The sequence below is a fragment of the Haliotis cracherodii genome, unplaced genomic scaffold (assembly GCF_022045235.1).
Source record: "Haliotis cracherodii isolate W230 unplaced genomic scaffold, xgHalCrac1.p SCAF_10, whole genome shotgun sequence".
NCBI lineage: Eukaryota > Metazoa > Mollusca > Gastropoda > Lepetellida > Haliotidae > Haliotis > Haliotis cracherodii.
The window spans coordinates 33,596,266-33,611,532 of record NW_027266265.1 but is presented as its reverse complement, the minus strand read 5'-3'; the positions used below and the strand labels follow the sequence as shown (position 1 = coordinate 33,611,532).

The window sequence follows — 15,267 nt, the reverse complement described above, 5'->3', positions numbered from 1 at the left end:
GGTTACTGTAATATTTAATACATGAATAAATTGGTCTGGACATCATTGTATCGTTTCTTATTAGCCTTCACTAGTCTGCTTGGCTAACTGACTGTATTGATGCATGGGAACAGAAGACAAAAGAGTCCCTTGTACCATATCCACTATATCATAAGCATACGTTTATGAATCTCCATCAAATAGTGATGATCCAAGGTGTCAGTGAAAAGTACAGCATATCCTGCTCCACCGGAGGCATCCGACAAATTGTTTCCAAAATACAGAAACTGAACGACAAAACCATCACTGACTGATCCGGTGTGTTAGCAACATCAAGATGTCCAGCATTTGGATTACCATCATTGCAGCTACATGTACACATGCATGATTGCGTAGTTTATGGTATCACTGTGTGTGGCTAACCAGAAGGCTCCAGGGTACTCTTAAGTCACCGTCACAACACATGACGTCACACTTCAATGGTCTTGTATATATCTACCATTCATTCAATGCGACTCTTGCTATTGACGACTCATAATGGAATGGTTTACGCCAACTGACTCGTCCAGTTAATGGATGTAGAATATTTGACTCGTTTCAAATAACATCAGAATGAATCTTCGATATCAGAGCTTTCTACCATAAGCTCAGTCAATGATCAAGAAAGGGGATGAAACGTTCACCATTTATTTCGGATAAAAAACACTGTCTAATGTCTGGGAGAAATAACCCTTTTTTTAATAGTCTGTGACTGAGTGACTTGAAGGAAACACCGGTTTCCGAAAGTGCCGGTAAATGTCCATGTCTGGACAATGTAATGTCATAGGGGACACCCAATCACATAATCACGTAATTTCAGGAAACTGTGTATAACTATATGTTTATTTCCATCGCTGCTAATAGGAACATTAAGCTGAATAGTTATGAAGACCCTATTCTCGTTACATTTCATATGTAGCGGTTATGCGATCAGTTCTCATTATTTCAGTCTTGTACACATGATCCACACAGAGACTGTTCATCAAAGTAATTTTCATATTGATGAATTCAATGTTTTTCAAAACCGTATACTCTTACGTAGCGACTGTTATTTACATACAACACACTGTCATCATCCAGACAGATACTATGGGGATAATGCATGCCATCCTTTTGTGTGAGGACATCTCTGACAAACTGCCCCGACTTTGTCAGTTGAATCACCCTGTGGGTATCTCTGTCCACAAGAAGGATGTCTCCTGTCCTGATTGTTGTGATAGCTTGCGGGTATGTCAGAGCTCTGTCTCTTGTGGGAGTGTAGGTGAAAACAGTTTTGCCTTTTCTGGTCACTGACACAATTGATTTTACTGTTACTTCACTAACTACTAACTTTTTTCCCCCAGAAACATGTACAACTTTTAATACATACTGTATGTTTATGAGCCATAGTTGTTAGGTGTATAATAGGTGTACCTAATATTACGCCTTACCTTGACATTATGTGAACGGATGCAAATTACAAATGCATAACTGTTCAATACAATACAGATGCATTGTTACACGAAATCAGTTTTATCGTGACCATGTGTATATTGGCCAGAGAGGTTATACCATTTTCTGCTACAATATGCCAACAAGTATTCAATGTTAATACCCACATGATACCAAAATAATCAAAGCCAATTATTTGTTTCCAGAATAACAAGGAACAAATAAATTCAGCGATCAAGGTAAACGTCCATTATACTCCTTCAGCACATATTTTCTCCCCACACAATATACCTGTGCATGTATCCGACATGAATGAAGACGCTACACCTTAAGCAGCGACGTCTGATGTCAGCTGTTATATAGGTTAGAGAGATAGGTTCGGGATACGACCTCCGGATGTGTCATACCAAAAGACGTCAAAGGATGGTGCCTATTGTTGCCCTGCCTGGCGCTCTGCATTGAGAGGCTACAATAAGTAATGGTCTGCTCGGAGTCGGTATACTGTGTCTGAGTGGGATATTCATTTTAAACTATAAACTCGGCTTGAATTCAGACTAGTGCAAGCACAGAGAGAGAGAGAGATGGAGAGAGAGAGAGGGGGGGAGAGTTGCACGCATGTCGCAATATAAGTGCAATATTCTTGAACGCGACGTTGAACCCAATTTCACCTGACCTCAACTCGTAAACACTTTTACACTGAATGACACCGACACCGACATAATCAGCTGTTCTTGCTGACTAGACAATCAACAGTGCTTTATGGTAACAGCTGAATACAATCAGGTACATCATGAAAGTGTGTGTGTCGCATAAAATATGCTTAGGAAAAAGGAAGACAGCTTGTATTTGCAATAACCAGTTTTAAACTCCATCACATCACATCATGTCAGCACCAACACATTGACTAGTTCTTCCATAGTTACGTCCCTTATACAGGCCACATCCCTAATCCCGGTTCGTCCTGATATCTTGTCTCGGTTTGTCAGCACGATATCAGTTCTCCAGTCTCATTTCGTGCTTTCCTCACTGCGGCATGTTATCTCAGTGAGCTAGCACTATAAATCGGCATCAGTATGGACTAGTACAAGCAGCCACACACACACACACACACACACACACACACACACACACACACACACACACACACACACGTACATGCACGTCGCTATATAAGTGCAATAATCTTAAAACTCCATTTCACCTATATCATGGTAAGTCAGCTTGATATGGGAGGAAAGCACGAGGTGAGGTGAAATTGGGTTTAGCGTCGCGTTCACGATTATTACACTTATATAGCAGTGTGTGTGTGTGTGTGTGTGTGTGTGTGTGTGTGGCTGCTTGTACTAGTCCAGACTGATGCCGATTTATAGTGCTAGCTCACTGAGATACCATGCCGCACTCAAACAGGGTATACTGACTCCGAGCCGACCAGTCCTTGTTTTAGCCCCTTAATGCCGAGCGCAAGACAGGGTAACAACAAGTACCATCTTTTAACGTCTTTTGGTATGACGCAGCCGGGGATCGAACCCCGGACCTTCCGCTCTCCGGGCGGATGCTCTACCACTAGACCACGGAGGCGGTCCCACCATGATATAACTGACATAATGTTCAAAGAGGCGTTAAAATCAATTAACTCACTAACTCTGTTCCTCAACAAGACAGTAATCTCTGCCACTACTGATGACCGATAATGTATGCATTTGAAGATGCTTATTGCATTTTTTATTGAATTGATTTTCATATTTCGTCCAATGACCACTAGAAAGGACATCTTCATGTTTGCAGTGGTAGTTAGTAACCACACGGGAATTGATCAAGTGTTACATGAGTAAACTAAACACATGAAAAGGACAAATACGTGCATGTTGTTAATCAAATGCAGAAATATATCTTTCTGAGTCCACTTAAATAAACACAGGCGTCGCAATAAATTTATAAACTTATATCTCGCATATTTTAAATAACAAGGAAAGACAGGATTGAAAAGACTCTTTAAACATTTTAAAATACTTATAAATGGTTTGTTTATTTACAAGTAGTTCCATCATACTCAAATGTCTCTAAATTGATTGATTAATTGTCATTAATACCGAAAGTTACAAATGCAAACAACAAAGTTCATGTATTCCAAGTCATGGCCATGTCATTCGAAATTCATGTAAATGTTGATCAATTTCTATTTAAACTATAACTGGCATAACAGGAAATTTCTAACAACTTATAGTGGGAGCGATACATGCACTAGCCATCGGAACTGAGGAGCAATAGCAACCTAGTATATACTTCTACATGTTTTTTGGTGTTAGATATAATTTGATTTAAAACTTTTGAAATAAAATTAAAAATTGAAAAAAGAAATCGCATAATACACAAGAGGTTATGAGTATCTCGGACATCTCATCTTTGAAAAACAATAAACTTGTTTACAATATTTCAAACATGTGGTTGTAAATTCATTTCTTGCGTCAGTCTTCACTGAATTTGTTTACACACATTTACCCAGACACAGATGACGTTTCACACACTTTTGCAGGAATGAGTGATGGTTAAATAGAAATGATCAAAATTAACAACAGTTCTTTACATTTTCAATTACAAAAAAAAAACCGATCGGTATACCTTCTTTTGTCCCAGATGAGCGTACGCCAAAGTATACAGCGTTGACGCTTTTTACTCTCAATTCTTCAAAATAACATATCATTACAACCATTTCATCACTTTCAAGTGTGATTTTGTCTTCCAAATGCGAACCTCTGGACAGATTGAATAACTATCGCAGGCAATATAGCAACGTACATGCACGTATGTGTGTGTCTGCTTGTACTGGTCCGGACTGATGCCGATTTATAGTGATAGCTCACTGAGTTACCATGCCGCAGTTAAACATGAATGCTCCACTCAGACACAGTATACTGACTCAGAGCCGATCAGTCCTTGTTGTATATTTCGCCCCTTAATGTCGAGCGCCAGACAGGGTAACAAGAAGTACTATCTTATGACGTCGTTTGGTATAACGCGGCCGGGAATCGAATCCCGGACCTTCCGCTCTCCGGACGGTCACTCTACCACTAGACCACGGATGCAGTCCTATCGCAGGAGTTATATGTAGGGATCGGGTGAAGCGATGTTGAAACAATCAGATGCAAGTGTACCTGTCCACCACTCCCTGTGTGTTCTCAACCCATCTAAACGCACGTCAAACACACAGTCGTTTTCCCCAAAAGTATTTCACTCCCATGTCCGGTTCATTCAGCACAGTTTTACAACCAGTTTGGCGATTTGCAATCAGTTAGGTCTTGTATACAGCGTATGTGTGGCTCACAGCTGGCTTCTACATGACAGAGTCATGTCTATCTATTTCAGTCAATCCTTTCAAAAGGTGAATATATTCACATGTTCATCGCATGTAACGTAAAGCAAGCCATCATCATCCACACAGATACCACGAGGACACTCAAGGCCATCATGTTGTGTGAGAACATCTCTGACAAACTGCCCCGACTCTGTTAGCTGAATCACCCTTTTGGTGTCTCTGTCTACAAGCAGGATGTCTCCTGTGCTGGTTGTTGTGACACCCCGAGGATATTTCAGAGCTTTGTCTCCTGTAGGGGTGTAGGTGAAAACAACTTCGCCATCACTGGTCACAGATACCAGGGATTTTACTTCCTCATCACTGACTATCAAGTTGTTATTTCTCGTGACATGAATATAAGATGGGTTCTTTATCACACCTGTGTTGATAGATTTCAGTATATTCCCTTTCATATCCAGCACGTCAACAGAGGCACGACTGTCGTCACCACCTGCTACCAGTTGTGAAGAGTTCAGACAGGCTAACCCATAATACATCCTCTTTGTCTTCACAGTTGAGAGTAATTTAGGCTTAGGGTCAAAGTTGATGAAAGCTATTTGTCGTGTGTATGGCAGAGTAACAGCTGCCTGAGCTCCACCCACCTTAGCTACTCGACTTGGACCAGTGGGAAATTTGAGACATTTCTGGATGTGTGTTGTGTTTGAAGTATAACATGCATGAAGTCTACTATTAAACCTATCTATCACAACAGTTACCTTGATACCATCAACAACTAATACTGCAACATCAAATAAACCATCGAGAAAGGTGAAGGTGTCTCCCTGTCTGCGACAGTCTATTGTTTGCAGGAGAACAGGAGAAGACGTCCGGTCACTCACACCCTGAACAACCTTGACCTCTCCCAGCTGCACCTCATCCAAAGATGTCCTCAGTTTATCTGTGTCATGTGTGAAGACAATGGTGGATGGTATTGGTCTCTTGTTCTCTTTTGTGTCCTTATCTCTGGATGCTACAGCAACAGTCTCATATATATCATACATGTCTGCTACACAGCTTGCCTTCACGGCTTTGTCTATGAACTCATGCCGCTGCTGATGCATCTGGAGGTCAATTTCCTGGGACTTTCTGTGGGCTTTCAATTCTTCTACACGTGTCTCAGTGAGTTGGTCGATACGATCCAGCAGTTTCTTTTCTTTTCTCAGAAGAACGTCTACAGCTGCCATGCGTACTTTCTGAACTTGGTCTTTCATCTCCTGTGTGTTCGTCGATAGCTTTTCAATTTTCGAATTTGTTGAAGAAATATTATCAGTGTAAATTTTTATTTTTTTCTCTTGGTTTCTAGTTTCAGTTATCAGACTTTCTTTTACAAGAGGTGTCATTGTATCTATGGTTTCAACATCATCACACTTCCTGTGTTTGATACTGCAGCATACAGTACAAATTGCCATCCTGCAATCTTTACAAAACAGTTTTATCTTCTCATCCTTGTGAATTCTGCACATAAAGCGCTGTGCCTTTGGTTTCTCGTTACTATGGATACGTAAGTCAATCACTTCATGGTCACGTGACAGGGGCATCTTCTTGTGTAACTTGAGACACCCATCACAAAAGACATCGTCACAAATGGTGCAGTACATTGTTCCTGGAGTTGTCTCCCCATCTCCTTTGCACACGCTACACGTATCTAAACATAAAGCACAGCGTGTTACAAAAAATACAATTTCTAGAACACACAACCACATACTACAACTTTTAATACGTACTGTATGTTTACGAGCCATAGTTGTTAGGTGTATAAATGTCAATACAAACCAGCTCACTTCGAACTCAATCCTTCTCACTTTAATAAATATAAAAACTGCATTTCCAATACCTTGTCGTGCAAGACATGAAAACGTTTCAAAATTCCCTACCTGACGATTCCCCCAAATCGTCCATCAGCCCCTGGATGACGTGGCTTGGTTTCAGATGACTGACCCACTTCTCTACTGGACTGTCAGGGTTGGCCACCTTCGTCAGATGTCGACAGGAGGGACATGGAATAGACTTGGCTTGAATTGCTTTAGGCTGTGTCTTGGTGTATTTCAGCAAACAGGACTTACAGAAAGTGTGATTGCACTGAAGTGTGGCAGGGTCTGTGAACACTTCTGTACAGATGACACAGGTTAGATGGTTGTCCGTCAATTTCTTTGCGGTGGCCATTTCTGATGGTGAGAAATAGTCCGACTTAGCTATGTCTTCAGTACGAGTTTATGAAAATATATTTCATGGTGCTAAGTATCTCCAATGATCTATTCTTGCAGTGATCATAATAAAACACACACATACACACACACATACATGCATAATCAAACATACACACACATACATACTCTCATACACACACGTACGTACGTACATACATACATACATACATACATACATACATACATACATACATACATACATACATACATACATACATACATACATACATACATACATACATACATACATACATACATTTATAAATACATATAGATATACACACAGAGACACACACACACCATTTTGATTCCATGTTCAGCTACGGGTCCTGTGTCCAGTACAATGGTCTACTGATAAAGGGACATAACTCGAATATTCATGTACAAATGTGCGACGTTAGTATAAACTGTCACCACTGCATGACTGTGTTCACACTTGGATTCTAGATCTCACAAACACGTGCGATATATGGCTGCGTCGTTTTGAAGACACCTCACAGTACATTCAACATATGTTAACATGTTACACTTATTTCAGCCTGCAAGGCAGGACTCGAGGAATTTTCAAGCTACTTTCGTTATTGAGCTTCAATTTACCTTGATGTCGACTATATTTCAAATATATGAGTGGTTTTAACACGAGTCTGTGTGCAATGAATCCGAAAAAAACATATTCCAATTGTATTCCAACAGAGATCTAGTGTGTTACCTTCACAGATACCGCAACTTGGACGAGCACCAGGGGAAGACTGTTTCTCACTTCCTGGTTGTTGCCTCAGCTTGCACTGATGATCACGTGACAAGTTCAAGCCATCGGGGAGAATGTATGTGATCACGTGACACGCGAATCTCGTACACTGTGACACAGTTTCTCAGATCTATGGTGAGCAGTCAGCAGATGTGAAAGTTTATTGTGACAAAACACTATTGGAATAACAAATACAATGCTCCCAATACAACGTCATATGTGAATTGCTGTGCGCCACGCTCAAATACTATAATATATGAAATACACAGAACACAGTACAGTAAATCATGAATCATTCAAATTATATTTGCAATGAATCACTTTATAAATATATTCGTTTTCTGTTGAAATAAACAGAATAAAGAAGCTGTTGTGTTGTTCTTAGCAGAGAAAATATTTTTCTAACAACAAGAAAACTGTAGAAATTATACCTTCTCATAATGCTGCAAGTCAGAAGACATTTGTCATTATGCACATGGGATCACAAATACAAACAAGGTTTTCGCAATGATCTGGTATAATAGACGTAAAAACTCCAACCTGCCACTCTGTCTGATCCCCTGTTTCATGTGTATTAACCTGATCAAGGTAAACTTAGTCTTGTTCGCAGATAGTGCGCTTCCCGTGTTCTCGTCTTTTCTGATAGTTTTTTTGTCCAAACATGGGGTCATGCGCTTTTCTGTCTCTTTCTTCAAAAAGCCCCCTTTAAAATTCACAGCTGTTGCCCTCTCCCCCAAGATCTGTATAAGACCCCTGAACTTCTGATATTGACTGGGAGGGTAGTTTTCCAACTATTCTTTTAATATTCTCAGAGAAGTACTGACATAAGGCAGTCTTTGTATAGCATTCCGACATTCACACAGGAAAATTGAGAAATCATCAACTGCCAACTCACACTGAAACATATGTCTTCATAGTCACCTTTCAATCTTATTGCATAAATACTTCATTTGTGATTGGCCAGTCACTGTGTTTCTTTTGTTCGTCATTTTATATATGTAGTGGGTTCCCGGGTTCGATTCCCCACATTGGTACAATGACATTTGCTGGAATATTGCTAAAAACGCCGTAAAACCACGCTCACTCTTTGATTACAGAGATAAAATAAATGGAAGGGAACAATGAACTTTTCTTGAAAACCACTAATTATATCTGGCCAAGAATCGGCATTCAATGTATTGAATATCATTTAACAAACATGTCTTTCTAATTTAGATTACTATCACCCAGTGGGCGGGCAATTTTTGTGTTCTGTAACCATGCCAACGGTTTCTACCTAGTATTACGCCTTACCTTGACATTATGTAAACGGATGCAAATTACAAATGCATAACTGTTCAATGTAATAAAGATGCATTGTTACACGAAATCAGTTTTATCGTGACCATGTGGATATTGGCCAGAGAGGTTATGACATTTCCTGTTACAATATGCAAACAAGTATTCATGGTTAATACCCACATGATACCAAATGAATCAAAGCTAATTATTTGTTTCCAGAATGACAAGGAACAAATAAATCAGCGATCAAGGTAAACGTCCATTATACTCCTTCAGCACATAGTTTCTCCCCACACAACATACCTGTGTATGTATCCGACATGAATGAGGACGCTACACCCTAAGCAGCGACGTCTGATGTCAGCTGTGATATAGGTCAGAGAGATAGGTTCGGGATACGACCTCCGGGTGTGTCATACCAAAAGACGTCAAAAGATGGTACTTCTTGTAGCGCTGCCTGGCGCTCTTCATTGAGAGGCTACAATAAGAAATGGTCTGATCGGAGTCAGTATACTGTGTCTGAGTGGGGTATCATTTTAAACAATAAACTCGGCGTGAATTCAGACTAGTGCAAGCACAGAAAGAGAGAGCGGGAGAGAGAGATAGGGGGGGGGGGGGGAGAGAGAGTTGCATGCACGTCGCTATATAACACCAACACATTTACTAGTTCTTCCATAGTTACGTCCCTTATACAGGCCACATCCCTAATCCCGTTCTAGACTAGTACAAGTAGTCTCTCTCACACGCACACGCCCGCACGCCCGCACGCCCGCCCGCACGCACGCACACGCACGCACACGCACGCACGGGGCGCTAACCCAATTTCACCTCACGTCGTGCTTTCCTCCCATATCATATGATATAGGTGAAATGGGGTTTGACGGCGCGTCCAAGATTATTGCACTTATATATATAGCGACGTGCATGTACGTGTTCGTGTTTGCGTGGCTGCTTGTACTAGTCCAGACTGACGCCGATTTATAGTGCTAGCTCACTGAGATACCATGCCGCAGTTTAACTTGGATACCCCACTCAGACACAGTATACTGACTCCGAGCCGACCAGTCCTTGTTTTAACCTCCTAATGCCGAGCGCCAGACAGGGCAACAACAAGTACCATCTTTTAACGTCTTTTGGTATGACGCGGCCGGGGATCCAACCCCGGACCTTCCGCTCTCCGGGCGGACGCTCTACCACTAAAACGCGGAGGCGGCCACACCATGATATAACTGATATAATGTTCAAAGAGGCGTTAAAATCAATTCACTCACTAACTCTGTTCCTCAACAGACCACTACTGATGACAGATAATGGATGCATTTGAAGGTGCATATCGCATTTTTTATTGAATTGATTTTCATATTTCGTCCAATGACCAGCACAAACGACGTCTTCCTGTTTGCAGTGGTAGTCAGTAACCACGCGGGAATTGATCAAGTGTTGCATGAGTAAACTAAACACATGAAAAGGACAAATACGTGTATGTTGTTAATCAAATGCAGAAATATATATTTCTAAGTCCACCTAGATAAACACTTTTAAACATTTTAAAATACTTATAAATGGTATATTACAAGTATATTTACAAGTAATTCCATCACAATCATATGTCTCTAAATTGATTGATTAATTGTCATTAATACCGAAAGTTACAAATGCAAACAACATAGTTCATATATTCCAAGTCATGGCCATGTCATTCGAAATTCATGTAAATGTTGATCAATTTCTATTTGAACTATAAGCACTGGCATTTAAGGAAATTTCTAACAACTTATAGTGGGTGTGACACATGCAGACGCCATTTGAACTGAGGAGCAATAGAAACCTTGTATATACTTCTACATGTCTTTTGGTGTTAGATATAATTTGATTTATAACTTTTAAAATGAAATTAAAAATTGAAAAATGAAATCGCATAATACACAAGAGGTAATGAGTATCTCGGACATCTCATCTTTGAAAAACAATAAATTTGTTTACAACATTTCAAACATGGTAGGGGCCATGTGGTTGTAAATTCATTTCTTGCGTCAGTCTTCACTGAATTTGTATACACACATTTACCCAGACACAGATGACGTTTCACACACTTTTGCAGGAATGAGTGATGGTTAAATAGAAATGATCAAAATTAACAACAGTTCTTTACATTTTCAATTACAAAACAAGCCCGATCGGTATACCTTCTTTTGTCCCTCTGATTATTATTCATCCCAGCTAAGCGTACACCAAAGTATACAGCGTTGACGCTTTTACTCTCAATTCTTCAAAATAACATATCATAACAACCATTTCATCACTTTCAAGTGTGATTTTGTCTTCCAAATGCGAACCTCTGGACAGATTGGACAACTATCGCAGGCAATATAGCGACGTACATGCACGTATGTGTGTGTCTGCTTGTACTAGTCTAGACTGATGCCGATTTATAGTGCTAGTTCACTGAGATACCATTCCACAGTTTAACATGAATACCCCACTCAGACACAATATACTGACTCCGAGCCGACCAGTCCTTGTTTTATATTTAGCCCCTTAATGTCGAGCGCTAGACAGGGTAATAAGAAGTACCATCTTTTGACGTCGTTTGGTATAACGCGGCCGGGGATCGAATCCCGGACCTTCCGCTTTCCGGGCGGTCACTCTACCACTAGACCACGGATGCAGTCCTATCGCAGGAGTTATATGTAGGGATCGGGTGAAGCGATGTTGAAACAATCAGATGCAAGTGTACCTGTCCACCACTCCCTGTGTGTTCTCAACCCATCTAAACGCACGTCAAACACACAGTCGTTTTCCCCAAAAGTATTTCACTCCCATGTCCGGTTCATTCAGCACAGTTTTACAACCAGTTTGGCGATTTGCAATCAATTAGGTCTTATATACAGCGTATGGCTCACAGCTAGCTTCTACATGACACAGCCATGTCTATCTATTTCAGTCAATCCCTTCAAAGGTGAATATTTCCACATGATCATAGTTGGTAACGTAAAGCAAGCCATCATCATCCACGAGGACACTCAAGGCCATCATGTTGTGTGAGAACATCTCTGACAAACTGCCCCGACTCTGTTAGCTGAATCACCCTTTTGGTGCCTCTGTCTACAAGCAAGATGTCGCCTGTGCTGGTTGTTGTGACACCCCGAGGACATTCCAGAGCTTTGTCTCCTGTGGGAGTGTAGGTGAAAACAACTTCTCCATCACTGGTCACAGATACCAGGGATTTTACTACCACCTCACTGACTATCAAGTTGTTATTCCTCGTGACATGAATATAAGATGGGTTCTTTATCACACCTGTGTTGATAGATTTCAGTATATTCCCTTTCATATCCAGCACGTCAACAGAGGCACGACTGTCGTCACCACCTGCTACCAGTTGTGAAGAGTTCAGACAGGCTAACCCATAATACTTCCTCTTTGTCTTCACAGTTGAGAGTAATGAAGGCTCAGGGTCAAAGTTGATGAAAGCTATTTGTCGTGTGTCTGGCAGAGTAACAGCCGCCCAAGCTCCACCCACCTTAGCTATTCGACTTGGACCAGTGGGAAGATCGAGACATTTCTGGAAGAATGTTTTGTTTGAAGTATAACATGCATGAAGTCTCCTGATTGAATTATCTGTCACAACAGTTACCTTGATACCATCTGCAGCCAATACTGCAACATCAAACGAGCCCGGGATAATGTATCCCTTTCTGCAACACTCAAATATTTGCAGGAGAACAGGAGAAGACGTCCGGTCATACAGACCTCCAACAACCTTGACCTCCCCCAGCTGCACCTCATCCATAGATCTCCTCAGTTTATCTGTGTCATGTTTGAAGACGATGATGGATGGTATTGGTCTCTTGTCCTCACTTGTGTCCTCATCTCTGGGTGCTACAGCAACAGTCTCATATATATCATACATGTCTGCTACACAGTGTGACGTCACGGCTTTGTCTATGAACTCATGCCGCTGCTGATGCATCTGGAGCTCAATCTCCTGGGACTTTCTGTGGGCTTTCAATTCTTCTATACGTATCTCAGTGAGTTGGTCGATACGATGCAGTAGCTTCTTTTCTTTTCTCAGAAGAACGTCTACAGCTGCCTTGCGTACTTTCTGAACTTGGTCTTTCATCTCCTGTGCGTTCGTCGATAGTTTTTCAATTTTCGAATTTGTTGAAGAAATAGTCTCGGTGTAAGTTTCAATTTTTTTCTCTTGGTTTCTAGTTTCAGTTATCAGACTTTCTTTTACACGAGGTGTCATTGTATCTATGGATTCAACATCATCACACTTCCTGTGTTTGATACTGCAGCATACAGTACAAATTGCCATCCTGCAATCTTTACAAAACAATTTTATCTTCTCATCCTTGTGAATTCTGCACATAAAGCGCTGTACCTTTGGTTTCTCGTTACTATGGATACGTAAGTCAATCACTTCATGGTCACGTGACAGGGGCATCTTCTTGTGTAACTTGAGGCATCCATCACAAAAGACATCGTCACAAATGGTGCACCACACAGTGCCTGGAGTTGTCTCCCCATCTCCTTTGCACACGCTACACGTATCTAAACATAAAGCACAGCGTGTTACAAAAAATGCAATTTCTAGAACACACAACCACATTCCACAACTTTTAATACATACTGTATGTTTACGAGCCATAGTTGTTAGGTGTATAAATGTCAATATAATCCAGCTCACTTCGAACTCAATCCTTCTCACTTTAATAAATATAAAAACTGCTTTTCCAATACCTTGTCGTGCAAGACATGAAAACGTTTCAAAATTCCCTACTTGACGATTCCCCCAAATCGTCCATCAGCCCCTGGATGACGTGGCTTGGTTTCAGATGACTGACCCACTCCTCTACTGGATTGTCAGGGTTGGTCACCTTCGTCAGCTGTCGACAGGAGGGACATGGAATAGACTTGGCTTGAAATGCTTCAGGCTGTGTTTTGGTGTATTTCAGCAAACAGGACTTACAGAAAGTGTGATTACACTGAAGTGTGGCAGGGTCTGTGAACACCCCTGTACAGATGACACAGCTCAGATGGTTGTCTGTCAGCTTCTTAGCGGTGGCCATTTCTGATGGAAAGAAATAGTCCGACTTAGCAATGTCTTCAGTACGAGTTTGTGAAATAAAAACATATTTTATGAGGTTAAGTATCTCCAATGATCTATTCTCTATTCCCCATGCTCTATTAAAGTATTTGTTATTGTGACTTGGATACTCATGACACTCCATGGCTTAAGTCGTATTGATTGCAGGGATCATAGTAAAAGAACTACCCATACTGATATCAACAATTAGCACTTCTACTTTAAATCTATTATATTCCATGTGGTATTTCGAGGCATATCTACAACAGGTACCAGAAACTCAATGCTTGTCAAGAGATACGATTCAAATGAGGACATGCACACACACACACACACACACACACACACACACACACACACACACACACACACACACACACACACACACACACACACTCATACGTACGTACGTACGTACGTACGTACGTACGTACGTACATACATACATACATACATACATACATACATACATACATACATACATACATACATACATACATACATACATACATACATACATACATACATACATACATACATACATACATACATACATACATCCTGCGTCTTGTGTGATGTTATAAACAGAATTACTCCACAACCCCAATATAAACACCAGCACCACTGCAGACACTGTTCACATGCGGATTAAAGGATATATTCAACAGTATCGTTACGATGTTTTCCAAAGACCAACTTGTACATTTCTCGCAAATCTATGAGTGTTTTTCAACACGATTCGGTGTTTGGAAGAATGATTACGAAAACAAAAGATTCAGGTTATTTTTCAACAGAGAATTAGCGTTTTACCTTTACATACTGCTTCATGCACGACCACCGGGGTCAAACAACGTCTGTCCGCCTGGTTGACGCCTCCCACGCTGATGATCACGTGACACGATACTCAGATAAGCTGTAAGATGTCATCAGACATATAAGCAATGCCCCGTTTTATACCACCAGATATTCATTTCCTGCTGGTAAAAAATGGACTACTATACAACTTTGAAAGGACTTGTTACCAAACATCTGCAATTCAAACATGTGTCAAAGAACACAATAACTGGCAAACAAACATTTATCTTTACAAACCTTTTCATATGAACACAACGCGCGCGCTTCTCTGAAAACTACCTTT

General features: G+C 40.7%; 1 pseudogene; it reads right to left on the bottom strand.

Annotated features, from left to right (window-relative positions):
* Positions 1-4,821: 4,821 nt before the first annotated feature.
* On the bottom strand, positions 4,822-14,112 carry LOC139453725 (uncharacterized; annotated as a pseudogene).
* Positions 14,113-15,267: the final 1,155 nt, after the last annotated feature.